Here is a 12215-nt window from a genome sequence, read left to right on the forward strand (position 1 = left end):
AGTTAATACTTTTCCTCTCACCTTCTAAGTTTTTCTAGCGGGGCTAATAATCAAATTAACAGACAGATTAACTGAAGAAAATCAAATTTTTAATACATAAGCATGGAGGATCCACATATATGTGAAAAATCCAAAGACAGTGAGGCAACATTGAGTATAAAAGACATTTTGGACAAAGGAGGAAAGGGAGGAGGGGGTGGAATATTTAATTTTAGAAGTGAGAACAGGTAATTTACAGATACTTGAGAAAGAATGGACCATACATGGCAAGCAAATTCTTTCTGGGCAACTCAGAAACAAGGGGACACAGGAGGTGTCTAGCTAACAGGAGCCTGTGTGATATCCCCTTATTTACCATCCTTAATTCAAATTAGGCTAAGGGAATATTCTAAGATTTCCTTCCTAAAGCAGATTACGCTGTCTGAATCTCTTGGGCAGGAAAGCGGGGAGGTTCTTTCTGAGCCTTGTTCTTTAATAAAAAGCTAAAATCGACATCCCAAAGAACAGCTTCAGGATAGTAAAATTTTGATTCTCTTCACAAGCTTAAAGCAAATATGACTAGGTAGTTGATGGGTACTCATTTCTATCTTGAGAATGTGGGAGCTAATAAAATAATTTTCCTCCCATCTTCTAAGTGTTCTAGCTAGGCTAGTAATCAAATTAACAGTCACATTAACAGGAGAAAATGTCCATAATTTAGTACAGGAAAGCATATTCAAGGGTGCCATTAGAATGAGACCACAAATACATTGGGCAGTTCAGGCTTATATACCATTATGGACAAAGGAGAAAAAGGACAAGGATCTGAGATTCTGAAATAGAAAAAAGGAAACTCACAGATAGCTGAAAATATATGGCAAACAAATTCCTGCTACACAGCCCAGAAAATATGAGACACAGTGAAGGAAGCTAGCTAATTAGCCCTTGCTTGGATGCTCTTATCTAAAGCTAAGGTGAATGTGTTAAGATTCCCCTTTTGGAGCAGGCCTTTTTCTCTTCATCTCTTAGGCAGGAAAGGGGAGGGTCAAAGGTTCTTTCTGAATCTTTTATTTCCTAATAACCAGCTTAAAATCAGTATTTCAAAGGTACCTTTTTGTGGGGGCAAAACTTTGGTTGCCTTCAAGAACTTTAAATAGCCAACCTCAGAAAGAAGAATCTGGGACCAGAGTGATGTCACTGATCACCTGATCTTCTGAACACACAGATACATGGACTAAAATATTTTCTGTATTTTATTATGAATATTTTAAGCCACTTTGAATCTGTTTTCAAGTTTCTTGCTACCAAACCTGTCTGTTCAAAGATATTTTTCAATAAAAGTAAAAGCATGACTTTCAGACAGATATAAAATGAACTGTATTAAAATGTTCTTTAAATAGTTATTAATGAAGGAATGAGAAAATGGGAAATACATTTATAGATCAAGCATATTAAAATAAACTTACTTATGTCAGCCAAACTGTTTTTCTCTTTTTTGTGGGGTGGGGATTAGAATGGGAAGAGAGAGTGTGAATGTTTTCACAGGACAGAACTATTTGAATCTGTATTGCCCTCAGTTTTCCACACTATATCTAGTTTTAATGTTCAAAGGCAACAAAAGGCTTGGAACAGGTAATTCAGAAATATGTGCTCATTCTAAACAATGATTAATTTTCTATTGGAGACATTGTAAGGGTAAATGAAAACTATTTTCTCCATTTATAAATAGATAAGAGACCATTTTCCCTCTTCATTTTGTGGAGTGTTTCCTTGGAGACATAGTGAATCTGACTCTAACATAGTATAGAGATAAATCTCTCTTGGGATTAAGCTCATTCTTCAGTTTTTATAATGTAGATTTATCTCCAAGTTTACAGGCCAAATGACCTCTAGATATGTAAAAATGTTCCTCAGGGGCCTCTGAGAAAATGTACTGGAGACTATCAGAAGTTGCAACCCCTTTGTTTCTTAAGGAGATAAGAGAAGTTTTAATTGTTCTTTCTTCCACTTTACTCTTTAAATTTGCGTGATTGTCTGTCTACCAATTTTTTATTCCTTTCATGCTACCTTATATGAATGGAAACCATTTAAAGCTTATTCAATAAATATCCATTTCTTTATCTCTCTTCTATGCTGGTACAGAGGTGTCTTTTAGGAATGTTTTATTTCCACCACTACCGTCCCCCGACAATACCCAGTGATCATTTTTGCTTATTACATATATACTTATGGTACCACTGGGGTGATGTGAAATCTGGCAACTCCTCAGTGGCATGGGGGAGGAGGAGGAGGACGGTTTTGTGTGTTGTCCCTCGGTTCTTCTCCACTGACACAGCAAAGAACTACAGGTTGGTGAAATTTAGAAAAAGTAAGATTTTTTGAAAGTATATTTAGAAGGAGATGGCCCTGTTAAGGAAAATCCTATGGAATTTGGGAAGTGAAGAGATAAGACAGAGTTCCCCACCAAGGAAGGAGTGTGTTTTTAGCAAAAAGAGCTCTAACAACACAGTAATGAGAAGATCTGTTTATATTTGGGCCAGGATGGGTGGTTCCGAAGGCATTCCTAGGTGATTGGCTCCTGAGGTATTAGGGTAATACCTTCTGCACAGGTATCTGTGGCCAGATAAAACAAGCTATACATTATGACCCTCCTGTCCTTTGTCTCTGGGGATGCAGGAGGAATTCTCTACTACTGATAGGGTGTTTTTTGGGAGGTCTCTAGGCTGGTCCCCTATTCGTTGTTCCCCATGTCGCTCATGTCTGACTAGCTATCTAACACATATCTTAGTTGATACATAAATTCTAGGGAATACAATTGTTTAGTGGATTAAAAAAAAAAAAAAGTGACCATGAATTAATTTTGATTTAAAATCCTTATTTTAAAGTAGTTCTTTAAAAATTAATTTATTTTCTTTGTTGCTTATCTATTAAGTTCTTATTCTCTTTTATGTCCATGGACCTTAGAAAACAATCCTTTTAAGTGAGATATTTAAATATAATCTAAAAATATATATACTTTTAGTTTTAGTTCCCCAATCTAATCTCAAATAGTCTTTTTAAAAGAAAAATAAAAAAATAAAAATTTAATTATATTTTGAGAAAGTTACATGTATTATTTACACTTGAAATAGCACACAGTTACTTGTAAAATTTTATTTTTGATATATTCTAAAGGATTTTCTGAATATTTCTGAAATATAATGAGTATTTTTTTGTGGTAATATAGTTCTATATCTGTCTAGAATAACCTAATATTTTTATTCATTGTTCCTTAAGAATTGGCTCTACTTTATACACATACACACATATAAGATAATTAATCAAAAAGAAACAAAAATGATGTATATATATGTATATATGTATATACACAAACATACACATACATATACATATATATAACTATTAAATCTGTCATTAAATATCACTTTGTCCTTCAATCATTTAAAAGAGGCATACACTTTTAAATTTAGCTTGTCCACTTTTTAAAAATAACTACTCTTCCATATTTATTTATTGAACTTTTAGAGTTGAAGTTGAAAAATTGATTTCATCCTTTATACAACAAGAAGTTTATTATATTTTCCATTGGTGCTGAATTTTTAGAGCTAAATTTCTATAGTCCTATGGATTTATTCTTGATGTACTGTCTCTGTCAAGAATATTTACTCATGTACATATTTATGAAATAGAATTTCCATAAAATACTCAGCCATTTGTATTAGAATTAATTCAGTGCTCTTTGCATGTCATTTTATTCTAAGACTTCTATTCTTAAGTTCTCAATTTTACTTTATCTCATTGTGATATAGAATAAAGGATATCACTTCAAAAATTCTAAATTATCATGTATGGTTCTTTTTCACTGATTTTTGCCAAGAATATGATGGATCCTATGAATCTCATTAATCAATGTCTTTTCAAACCAGAAAACATTTATTTTCTTTAGTGTAATATTATAAACACATATATAATAATAAAATGTAACCGGAAAGCTTTACAATGAAAAATGACAGGCATTTTTTGCCATCTTTAATTTTTGCCCTGCAAATAAAATATTGCTTGATTCTTTTTATGTTCTATGTGACTTTTGTTTTTATATTTTTAATACCCTATTTAGATGTTTATTCCTTGTGCTCTAAATTCTCAAACATATTGACTTGAAATAATGAATTTGTATCCCTCATACACCACCCAATACTATTTCCCAAATACATGAAACCGTCTTATTAATATTTTAAAATGCTAATCAGTTATTCATCATTAAAATGTTCTATATGCAGAGTATTTAGTACAGTCAAATTATCTATAAACTTCATGATTTCTTTAAAATGTATATATATATTTTTCTGCACTTCATTTTTCTATTTTATTCAGGACTTTTATAATAAATACAACAGAAGTTTTTCAAATCTAAAGCAAGCCCAAACCCTAGAAATACTCTCTACTCTCACTGGGAGAAGAGAAAACTAAGTCTTGAACTTCTATTTCTAACCAAAATATATTTTAAGAACCAAGATTCCTTTTATCTCAGATAAAATATATGCTCAAAAGAGAAATTGTCATATGATAAAAATAAGTACATGGACGTTCTCAAGGAAATCCAGTCTGATATTGAAATGATGAAGCAGGAATGAGTAGTTATAAAGAACACATCAAAGATACAGAATGTAGACAATATAAGAGTGGATATAAAGAACTCAATGGCTGGGTTGAATAGCAGAATGTTTGCCAAAAAACAAGTTGATGACATAGAAGATCACCTGGAGGGACTCACCCAGATGGCGCCAGTAAGGAAAAGAGATGGAAGATCTAAAATTTAAAAAAATACATTATGGAGAAGTACATATCACAAAAATAGGCATAAAAAGCCAACTGCATTACAAAAATTCTGCCTATAAAAAGCCATTGGTCTAAATAGATCTAATTATTGAGGCTTAATGGATTGAAGATATAAGATTTCTCCATACTAATTACTGACAGAAATCATCTCAGCTGTCACAATCTGTTGGGTTGTTGCATTGGAAGCCCATTAACCTGATTATATAGGATTGAAGAAAGATTCCTGTGAACAGTACAGTCTGTGAGATTTTTGCTCACATTAAAATAATGACCAGTTCCAACAGAAAGTAAAACAATATCTAGTGTGTTGCCTTTTTTACATTTTGAGAATTCCCAAAAGAATCTTTATATAAATTGATTTCTTTATATAAATTGACATTCAATGATAAAATTCGTATGGAACTGCAAATGATCAACAATAGCTAAATCAGTCCTGAAAGAGAGAACAAAGTAAGATAACTCACAATTCTCAATTTCAAAACTTACTACAAAGAGTTATCAAGAAAGTGTTTTACCGACACAAAGACATATACATCAATGAAATAAGGTGAATATTGCAGAAATAAACCCAGACATTTATGATCTGATTTTTGAACAAGAGTGCCTATTTAAATCAATGTTGAAAGAATATTATTCTCAAGAAATAATTCTAGAAAAAACAAATGCTTCATGTGAAAAATAAATGACCCTTTTCTCAAACCATATACAAATTTAATTCAAAATATATCAAAAACATAGATTGGCAAAGGATTCTTTATCTGACAAAAAAGCACAAGCAAGAAAAGACAAGTGGGTAAATTATACTTTCTTAAAAATAAAACTTTTTAAGGCACCATAAAGAAAGTAAAAATACAAACTATGGAGTGAGATAAATTACGTATCTGATAAGATACTTACATCTGAAATACTTAAAGAATTCCTACAATTCAATAAAAAAAAAAAGACTCAACTGAAAATTGAACAAAGGATCTAAATATTCATTCTTAGAAGATATATAAATATCCAGCAAGTACCTGAAAAGATTCTTGACATCATTATTCACCAAGAAATGCAGCTAAAACCACAATGAGATACCCCTTCAGATGCACTAGCAAAGCTAGTATAAAAAAGTCAAATAACAGCAAATGTTGATGTGTTTGTCTGTATTTGAAATTTTCTTTATAATTTGGTATCCCAAAATAATTTATTTTACAAAAGTATAGTTGACAAACAATATGATATTCTTTTCAAATGTACAAAATGCCACAAAATATCTATTTTAAAATGAACATGTGCTAAATAAATTAATAAAATTTTAAAACAATCTTATGCTTTCTGCCTCTTGTCTTTGTAATAATGCAATTAAAGTACAATGATAGTTAAAGATACCTCTTGTGCTTTACAGTGTAACTTTTTTTACTTTTATGTGATAATCTTTTCTGTCTCATTATACCTTTGTAACTCAAACATTATGTGTTTTACACAAAGTTGTTCAGTTAGTGAAATATTACTGTCCTAAAATGTAAATGTGCCAACACTATTCAGCCCCAAATTGGCAAAATCCATTAGGTCTTCTGAATTCCATTCAGTTTTAGCTTTGCTGGTTCCACTGATTCACTGTATTACAATGCCATTGCTCTAATACTTCAGAGAATGTCACATGATATCAACTAAAGCAATAATTCTCAGCCTTACTTATCTGACTCTTAAAACGTAATGTGAGTTGATTGCTGCTGTTTGAGAATCATGTGAGCCTGAACTTTCACATTATTCTACTGTCAGTTCTGCTTTTAATGTTTTAATAATGAAACATTTCCAACTAATTAACATTTGTAACTTAATATTTTTTAGAGTTAAACCACCTGACATTTTTATACTTTACTTAAGCAGCTTCACATATTGAAATCACTTCCAAAATGGTTTATACTATTCTTTTTTATGGTTTTTCATCTTTTCAATAAATATTAGACCATACTGTTAAAACCATTTATTTTTCTTTCAATTCACTGTTAAAGGAAATGTACTAATCTAAGCAGTCTTTTAGTGAATGCTAGTAAATAAATATGAACAGCTTATTCAAGAATCGATGTCTCAGTGTTTCCCACTTTCAGAAGTGCTTGGTCCTCATGTGTGCTTTACCTGTGCCTTGGGAAAAAAAAAAATTCTTTTTCAGTATTGATGTGAAGGTCCTTTTTAGAAGTAGCAGTAACTGTCTGCCCATGCAAGTCTGTGGATCTGACCATACTACAGGCAGAAAAGGAAAAATGACAAGGAATTAAGAAAAACAAAACAAATATTATTCCCAAGCCACTTTATAAGGAAGGGTTCTAGAAACTGCCACTCAATTATTTATACTTATTTCTGATTAGTCAGGATATAGTCATATGCACTCATGTAGCTACAAAAGAAGATGGAGAATGGAGATTAATTTTAGACCGTGACATGCAAAATTGAATATTTTACTATGGAGGAAGACAGTGAGAATGAACTTTAGGAAGAGCTATCAGTTTCTGCTCAAATAGCTGGTTTCCACTTTAATAGCTGTTTTTTTGTTGTTGTTTTGTTTCCATCTTATCCACAGAGAACATTCAACCCCAAACCAATCATCTCAATAAGTTATATTCGGCTCAAAGCCCATAGCTAGCATGGGGTCCCTTCAATTAAATCTAGAAGTGACTCCATTTGGTCTGAGAAACATCATAGCCAAGAGGACCCTAAGGAGACATGACAACTAAACGTTATGCATAATGGATGCTGAAACAACAGCAACAAAAAGAACATTGTGAAAATTAAGAAAGTCAATAAAATCTCGACATTCATTAATATTTTTATTAATATTTATTCGACACATAAAAATTGTAACATATTATTGTAAATATTAATAATAGAGGAAACTAGGTATGGAATATACACCAACTATCTGTGGTATCATTTTGTGTTTTTTTCTCTATAAATCTAAAATTATTCTAAAAAATAAAGTTCATTTAAAATTTAAAAATACTAGATGGTAAAAGAGGATCTGCTAAAGTATGTGTGGATTTGGAATATATTTTGAAGTTAAACAATCAACATATTCTGTCTACAGCCATGCCACCCTGAACAAAGCCCAATCCCATCTGATCTCGGAAGCTAAGCAAGGTGGGGCCTGGTTAGTACTTGGATGGGAGACCACCTAGGAAGACCAGGTGCTATAGATGTAAAAAATAAAAAAGGGATCGTAAACTGACAAGGTTCTTGCAATCTGTGAGGTCAACCAAGAGTTGCCTCATCTAAAAAAAAAAACCAAAAACCAAAAAACAAAAAAAAAACACATTCTAATGAATCAAAACTGCATAAAAGGAATCAAGAATAAATTCTATGTATTTGTTGTGAAAAACTGGTGAATAATGGAAATGGAGGATCCTTATGACTTTGATTAAATTTAGCTTTGACTTACTGCTAGTTCTAGAAATCATTATCTATCATTATCATCTATCTATCATCTATCTCTATCTATCTATCTATCTATCTATCTATCTATCTATCTATCTATCTATCTAGTCTATCATCTATCTATCTACCTCACAGAGACCTAACATTTCTTTCTGATATTCAGCAATGCCCTCCGGACAGCAGAAGACAGGAGCATGGACCTAACTAATGCTCACAAGGTGCAGACTAAAGACAACATCTTGATCTAAGTTATGTTTCAGCTCCTGACCCCTAAGGTAGAATGACTCTTGGCTACTTTCTCATGAAACCAGAGCAGAACTAAGAGCTGTCCTCAAGACCTGAAGAAATTATTTGTTATGCTTACCTCACCTCTGACCAATAAGCCTCCAACACAATCTGGAGCCCCCTAACCCATGTTCCTTGTGATTTTACCCTATATGATCTGTAACCTACATGCCATCTGAGAGTCTGGTCGTTCTGAGCATTAGCTCTCCATAGTCCAGATTGGCCAATTCTCTAGTAAACCTTATTTCTATACTGCAAACTCCTGTTCATACATCCTTTTGGGCCAGTGTGGGCAGGCAGACTGAATCAAATATCAGGGTCCCGGTAACATAATTGTGTCGAACACTAGAGAACTATCTAATTACAGGGGTCATCACTTGGAGTTCTCTTTTAACATTTTTTTTAATTTTAATTTTAATTATTTTTATTTTTATTATGGTGACATTGGTTAACAAAATCTGGTAAGTTTCAGGTATACAATTTAATAGTAAGGCATATATATATATAATATATATATGCCTTATATATATATATATGCCTTATATATATAATATATATATATATTGCATTGCATATATATATTGAATTGCATATATATATATATATATATATATATATATATATATATATATTGTATTGTATGTTCACCATCCATAGTTAGATTTCTTTCTGTCACAACATATTTGACCCCCTTTACCTCATCTATCTCCCCCCTGAGATGTCTATTACACAACCAAGTGTAACTGTTGTTTGGGTATTTTGATACTTGAGTTTGATGCTCAGAGAGAAAATCAAGATTAGAGGTATCAGTTTGGGAGTCACCAATACATAGGTGACTGATAAAACCTATGGTGACTGATGGGACTATGCAGATTCACAGCGTCTTATATCTAAATCTGGTTATACTTGCCTTGTTTCTTCAGACTGTTTTTTTTCTTGCCTTGTCATACCTTACGTGTTTTTGTTGAAAGTTAGACATGATGTATACTGTAATAGGAACTGAGGCTGAAGGCATTTAGTGTAAAGTTTTTATGTTAATTTGGCTAGCATTTGGGCTGTAATTACATTTGCTCCAGTTGTAGGTGCCAAAGGCTTCAATTCTTCTGGTGTTTTTGTTTTATTTCTCCTCCTTTCTTTAGGTTTTTCTAAAATCTTCTATTTATATAAAGTCTGCATCTTGCTTCCCTTTCAGCCATATCTATTTTTATTATAATACAGCTATTGAAGTGGTGACAAGGTGTGGAGAGACGCCTTCTATAAATTTAGGATTAAATCTATCTTTTAGTTGTCCTGTGTTCCTGGGCTGTAACCTTCACAATATTTCTTAAATCTCTTCTCAAGTGAGACGAGAAGACTAGAGAGGCCTAGAGTCGGGTACATTTTCCTCTCCCTAGATGAAATAAGGCTCTATATAGTCTTTTCTCCTGGAGAATGGGTCTTTAGGACAATGCTCTGGCCAATATTTGTTTTTCCTCTCTACTAGTCAGAGTCATGAGGAGATTTTTTTCTTTTTTTCTTTTTTTTATCATGAAAACCTAATAGGATTCCTGGAGGTAAAACCCACAAAAGTAGGAGTGTGTAGACGCATGCTAAATTTTTAATCTCTTGGAGTTTTTCATTTACTTGCTAGCCACTCAGCCTCCAGCAAGTTATGAAAATTAAGATTTAGTTGTTCTTAGTTTATAGCACCAGAGGCTTCTCTATTCCAGCTAAGCTGGTCTTAACTGTGATCCTCTGCATTTGTATGTTATTCCAGATTTCAGAGTGGTAGTTCGCCTTAGGACGTCAATTCTCTAATAGATCTCCACCCCCCTCCAAAAAAAGAAAGTTGATTTTTAAAAATTTTCTCAGATTTTTCTTATTGTAAGCATGGGAGTGACAACTTTTAAACTCTTTACATGTCAGTTGCTTCTTTATCTCTTGCCTGAACTTCTGCAATAGCTTTCTAACTGGTCTTCTATTTTCACTCTTTCCATTAACCCTGATTTTGCAACATGGATTCTATAATTGGCTTTCAGAATCATACATTTTCTATGGATTCCCATCACACTGACAATAAACACCAAATGCTCTCTGCAATCATCAAGGTCTCCAAGGCCAGGTGTTCTCAAACTCATCCCCCACTTATCTCACCATTCACCACCTTGCTATTTTCTTATTGTATTGAACAAGTCAAACTTGTTTCAGAATCTGGACTATTACACTTGGTGTTTTCTCTACCTTAAATTCTGTTTAGGTGGCTCAGTACTTCATTTCATTTAGATACCTTGAAAATATCTCTTCATAATCATAGTCATTGTCTAATAGTTATATCTAATATTAACACTCAAGTAGACCCCTGCATCATTTACATTTACTTTTTTTCATACCATTAACACTTCCAGAAATTACATTATTCAATGAAGTATCTATGCACTTGATATCTGATGCCCTACTAAAATATAAGCTCCATAAGAGTAGGAAACTTTCTTGTTCACTACTGCAAACTTGGCATCTAAGGTATGTGTGACAAGTGGTAGGTGATCAGTAGCATTGATTATATTGAATGAATAAATATCTGATATCCAGAATAGCGTGCTTCTAAATGTTAAATGGCAAATAAAGTTGATGGGACATAATATCGGTAAAAGCCTTTGTACATAAAATACCTCTGAATTTTGTAAGAAGAATTTTTCTATAAGTCATCCATCATTCTTTTTAGTGTGTCTGTTACTTATTATGAATTATGGACTTTTATGTGATATGAAAGGTCTTAACTAAAAGGGAATTATAAAAATACATGACAATACACATATGAGTTAAATAAATACAAAGTATTATATTACTCCTTTGAGGTTGTTTTTTTTTTTTTACTCTTATTTATCTATCAACTTCTATGCATTATTGCATTAGTAAAGAGTTGTGAGATTATACAACTCTTTGTCTTCATTGTGTTAGCCTACGAAAATTAGGGGATATATTTTTAAAATTCCACTATCACATTCAATGAAAGTGTTAAAGTCATATTCTAAAAGTATATAATAACCTATTTATTCTATAGATATGTTTTGAATAATTAGAACTCTGAAAGGAGATTTTCAAATGTTGAAATGTTAGGTGTGGACATTTCAGCATACTTTTTTTAAAGTTCATTTGTCAGATCGTTTTTTTTTTTTTTTGGTACCCTAAGAAAATCATAATATGTCAATTAATAATTAATTTGATCATTATAATTTCTTTAAATAGGTTGCTCTGGACATGATATCAATATTATTTAAATTAAGCCTATCCCATTACATTTTATGGTTGATTCATCAGTGTTTTTGAAATTAAAAAAAATGTAATGGTTAAAAATATAGCTTTTAATTTTTGAGAAGGTAAATAAATAATATAAGCAATGTCTTCTTTTTTCCACTTTATTCTTGAAGGGTCCACAAAACTCACAGGCAAGATGACAATCTGCCAAAATAAAATGAATGTTGGGAGGAAACTGGGGAGCATTAGAAAGTGCATAGGTTGACATTTATGTGCAACTGGAACTCAGAGGAGAAGAAGAAAATATCTCACAGATAGGAGATATGGGAGAGTGGCAAAATGTGTTTTAAGTAATTATTTTAACTCTTTCTGGTAGCCACTGGAGGACATTCACCTCAACTTTTTATCTCTACCATATATGATGTTATAATCTTAACTTTAGTGTTGAATGGCTGAAAGAGAAATTT

General features: G+C 32.2%; 1 pseudogene; it reads left to right on the forward strand.

Annotated features, from left to right (window-relative positions):
* Positions 1 to 7874: 7874 nt before the first annotated feature.
* On the forward strand, positions 7875 to 7994 carry LOC111736696 (annotated as a pseudogene).
* The last annotated feature ends 4221 nt before the right edge of the window (positions 7995 to 12215 follow it).

The sequence above is a fragment of the Pteropus vampyrus genome, unplaced genomic scaffold (genome assembly GCF_000151845.1).
Source record: "Pteropus vampyrus isolate Shadow unplaced genomic scaffold, Pvam_2.0 Scaffold21, whole genome shotgun sequence".
Classification (NCBI taxonomy): Eukaryota; Metazoa; Chordata; class Mammalia; order Chiroptera; family Pteropodidae; genus Pteropus; species Pteropus vampyrus.